The sequence below is a fragment of the Natator depressus genome, chromosome 12, assembly GCF_965152275.1.
Source record: "Natator depressus isolate rNatDep1 chromosome 12, rNatDep2.hap1, whole genome shotgun sequence".
In the NCBI taxonomy this organism is placed as follows: Eukaryota; Metazoa; Chordata; order Testudines; family Cheloniidae; genus Natator; species Natator depressus.
Genome location: NC_134245.1, coordinates 162,824 through 167,662, shown reverse-complemented (window position 1 = coordinate 167,662; position 4,839 = coordinate 162,824). Strand labels below are relative to the sequence as shown.

The 4,839-nt window shown below is 52.3% G+C and overlaps 1 non-coding gene across 1 annotated transcript; it reads right to left on the bottom strand.

The window, feature by feature from the left end:
- Positions 1–353: 353 nt before the first annotated feature.
- Positions 354–426, bottom strand: TRNAF-GAA (transfer RNA phenylalanine (anticodon GAA)). The gene has a single exon. It is a non-coding gene; the product is annotated as a tRNA-Phe (tRNA).
- Between the last annotated feature and the right edge of the window lie 4,413 nt (positions 427–4,839).

Here is a 4,839-nt window from a genome sequence, read left to right as displayed (position 1 = left end):
CCAGGAATGTGGATGGAGGCTGCAGCAGGGAACCTGCTCGGTGGGTTTAGTTTCAGTTTGGGGCTGGGTGGAGGAACACAGGGAACCCCAGGGCTGGGGTCTAAGCTCCCTGCTCCCCCAGAAGGACTTCACTGAGGGGTCCTGGGTGTCCCCACAAGCTCTGTTTTGGACTGTGTTCCTGTTGTCCAATAAACCTTCGGTTTTACTGGCTGGCTGAGAGTCTCAGTGAATCCCAGGAAGAGGGGTGCAGGGCCTGGACTCCCCCACACTCCGTGACAACACTGTATCAGGGAAAGGTGCTGCTGTGCTCCAGAAAACAAGCCACCTCTGCACCAAGGAGGGATGAAAGGACCTGCCAAAGCCTGGGATTGAACCAGGGACCTTTAGATCTTCAGTCTAACCCTCTCCCATCTGAGCTACTTCGGCAGCTGTGTGGCTCCCCTTTGGCCTGCTGCTTCTCTGTCCGGGATGTTTTGTCAGCCATGGCACACAGAAAGGACGTCGTTGTGAGAGGCCCATGAAGGCAAGGTGCACTTTTGCCTGCCTTGCTCAGCTTGACTTGCTGCCTCTCCCCATTCCTGCCTGAGTTCCCGGGTTGACCTGGTTGCCGAAGCAGACTGGGGGCCAGTGGCGCAGGGAGGAAGTTGAGCTGGAGCCTGAGCTAGACTAGACCCTGGTGGCGAGAGTCTGGCCACCACTTGCCACCCCACCCTGTTGTCCTGGCTTCCCCTGTCTCCTGTTGGGGCTTCCCCCCATAAACCACCCTGCCCCAACCAGCCCTAGGCTAGCTGGGCTCCCTTGGTCACCTGATGGCTGGTCACCCTGGTGGGTGCTGAGCACCCCTCTTCTTCCCCCTGGTGCTCCAGCCCCAGAGCACCCACAGAGTCGGGGCCTCTGGCCAGATTAGGATCAGCTGCTTCGGGGTGAATCTGGAGTCACCCCCTAAGTGTGGGACCGGCCTGAGTCCTGCGGAGCCGCCAACCGGGAGCTACCTGAGCCAAGCGCCGCCCGGCTGGACCCCAAACCTCCGACTGCCCCCCCCTCCCACCCCAATCCCTCCCACCCCAAAACCCCTCCTGGAGCCTGCGCCCCACAATGCCCCTGCCCCCAAACCCCTCCCCGTCCTCAGTGCCCCGCACCCAACCTCCTCCCTCCTCCCCCATTCTCAGCACCCCGCCTCCGACCTCCTCCTCCCCCCGTCCTCAGCACCTCGCCCCCGACCTCCTCCTCCCCCCGTCCTCAGCGCCCCTCCCCTGACCGCCTCCTCCCCCCACCCTCAGCACCCATCCCCCAACCTCCTCCTACCCCCACCATACTCAGCGCCCCTCCCCCAACTTCCTCCTCCTCTCCCCACCATCCTCAGCACCCCGCCCCCGACCTCCTCCTCCCCCGAACTTTAAAGACTGGGTAGGAAGAGATGTAATTGAATAGAGCTTTGAAATGCAAGTCTGCATTGTTAGAGGTAGAAGAGTAGATGTTTGCTCAGGTCTTGTGATGTACGCAAACAAGTCTTGTCTAGGGCCAGAGCTTTGATTCAAAGATCAAAAAAGGAATATTAACATTTAGGAAGACTCTTGAGTGACATAGTATTATTGTCTATGTCTCTTTGAAGGTTGTGATCACCTGTATCTGAACTGTTTAATGGATAAATTATCCTGTGCTAATTGCCATGATCTTTAGAAGAAGGAAAGTTAAGCCAATTGTTTTCTCAAACAGGAACCGTATAAAAACCTTGGGACATGATCCTTCTTCATCTCAGACCTGCTTTGGGTTTCAAGAGGGGGAAACCCTGAGCCATAAGGATTGAGATCCCCAGTCATTGACTGGAGTCACCCTGAATATGGACATCGGACTGTAACCTGTGGACTATTTCTAAAAGGACTTTTGGCGACTACAAGCTCGTCTCTGCTGTGTGTCTGAACCTCAAGAATTGAACTCAAGTCTGTCTGTATATTGATCTTTTAACCAATTCTCTCTCTTTTCTTTTTCAATAAATTTTAGTTAGTTAATAAGAATTGACTGTAAGCGTGTATTTGGGGAAAGATCTGAGTTCTCATTTGACTTGGGTCTGGGGCTTGGTCCTTTGGGGTCAGGAGAACCTTTTCTTTTGTGTGATGAAATAAGATTTTCAGAATTGATCATCATATGCTTGACATGTGTGTCTGGATGGAGGCCTGAGCCTGGGCACCTTAAGGGAACTGCATTATTTGGATGTCTGAGTAACCAGGGAGGTGCTATAGCAGCTGTTTTGGGCTGGCTGGGTAAATCTAACTTGGAATATCCACCGGTGTTTGGGGTTTGTCTGCCCTGGTCTGTTTGCAGTTCACCCTGATTGAGTGACCTCAGCTGGCTCTCACGGGCAGCACCGTCACAGCTGGGTGTGGGTGTTAATCTTTTCCTGTCTGGTGTATGCTGGGCTCACAAAGGCTTTTTGCTCCCTTGGGGTGGGGCCTGGTGTCCTGGTTTGGGAGCCCTGTGGATGCGATGGGGTGTCTGGAATGGGGCGTGTGTGATCCCACAGTGGCCCTTCCCCTCTGCCTGCGGAGCTGAGGACAGACGGGTCTGAGGAGCAGAGCAGGAGCTCTGGGACGGAGAAGAGCGATATGAAGATGGCGTCTAAGATGAGGCCAGGTGACTTCTGTGGAGGGAGACATGCTGGACAACGCCAAGGATTCGGGAGACACCCAGGTGTGAGCCCAGGGCGCAGGGAGAGCTGGGGGAGGGTGTCTGTGTTATACTAATAAAATAAGACCAACAGGATCTTGTAAAAGGGACAAGGCAAAATGCCACATTTATTGTAAATATAATAAAAATATAGAAAACACATACAGCTATGTCACTATTTACATCGCCCGTTCCCATGTATTCCTGGGAGGCCCTGACAACCAGAATGGGACATCAATGCATGGTTCGATTTCTAAAACAGTTGTGATACCAACTCTCTAATACAGGGGCTACTCCAAAGTGGGCCAGTGAGATTCCCCTGGCTATCCCTTGGCTCGGACGGGGCAGGCCAGCCTGCGTACATGAAAGGAGGAAAGCAGGCATTCTGTGCCACACGTGATCAATCACAGCTTTTATACCTGTCTCCTGTAGAAGCCAAATTCCATGGTAATTAGAGATATGCCAGGCGGTGGCAAAGATTTTTCTCATGCTTTACAACACCTGGCAACATGAAATATTTCGAATAATCTCCATCAGCTCTTGTTTCACATGTAGCCAGCGACAGGGGTTGGCCTAAGGCCCAGGGGCAAAGGGGGAGTTTATTTCCCTGTGTTGGGGTGGAATGAAACGACTAGATGCAGTCCCTCTCACCAGGGCTGAAGAGAGCAGTTCTGAGCAGGGGGCAGCGCAGCAAGTGACACCGAGGCCGACTGATTCCACGGCAGAATTTGTCAAACCACCCCCGAGTGCGGAAGCAGCTACAGAGCCAACAGTCTCAACAAGATGGAGGTTCGGGTCACCAAAAGCTCCCCTCTCTGCTGGGCGCTTTGGGTTCTGCCATCAGCTGGGGCACCAAGTCCCAGGGCCTCTGGCTCTTCACCAGAACTGAACTTGGAGGATCACCCGTGGGGGTGAAAGGGACTTTCGGTCCTTGGCCTGACACTGCTAAAACGTGTCCATCCGTTTGGGCACCTGTCTTCTTTTAAACGTGCATAAAACAGATTGAAAGTGGGGCTGGTGCCTTGTACACCCGCTCGCAGCTCAGGCTGAGTAGACACTGCTCAGGCAGCTTGTAAGGAGCATCTGTGGATGGCACCTGCCAGGAAGCATAGGCATTAGTTGCATGTCACACACTTTCCCACAGGATCCCGGCCTCATCCAGTGCACAGAATGGATAGTGCTGTGGGGACAAATCAAGCTGTGGACTGAAGGAGGCTGTCGTCTGTAGGACCCCAGCCTCATGTGCTGCAGAAGTTGGAAAGTGCGCAGTGAAGGAGGCAGAGAATTTCAGGAGGAGAAAGGCTGGTCCCATGGTTTAGACAGATGAATGCTGCCCTGGTTAACTGGATTTTCTCCCGGCCCCAGAGTTCCTGTGTTAAGTTTGGCAAGTCATGTATACCAAAATTTTCACAAGTGGCCACTGTGTTCATTTTCTGGATACCCAATTTCCTCCATTAGAAGGAGTTATGCAGCTGGAGGGAAAGCAGGACAAAGTATAGCAGCTATACGGGCATCTACATGGGTAGAAATATTGGGGGGAAAGAATTAAATGTTTGATCATGTAACATTATTGTATTAATATTTAGTTACCTCAGAACTAAAGTGTCTGGCAAAGTATTCACAGTTTCCAAGCTGAAGTGGGGAAGGCTTCACAGCCCTCAGATGGCATCCCCCTAGTTATAAAAATGAAAGAAAGACATTGAAGCTGTATCTTAAAACGCATGGAGCATGAAAGAAATGGTGCCTCTGGACCCCAGAGATCAGCAACTGAGAATTAGATGTGAGCAAACCAAAACTCACTCACTCAGATATCTATCTATCTATCTATCTATCTATCTATCTGTCTAATCTGATTGTTTTATGGCCATGTGCATTTATTTGTCTGTTTTAGGGCTGGTCTACACTTAAAATTCAGATTGACCTAGCTATGTCTTGGGGGCGGGGGAATTCACCCACCCGAGTGCCGCAGCTAAGCCGACCTAGCCCCTGGTGTAGACATGGTGAGGGGTGACAGCAGAATTCCTCTATCAGCCTAGCTACCGCCACTTGGAGAAGTGGATTCCCACCAGCGCGGTAACCCCCATCGCTCAGTGCAGGAAGTGTCTCCACTCTAGCGCTCCAGCTGCAGCGATATGTCACTGTGTTGTTGTCACACCCAGAGCCTAGCCAGGCCCT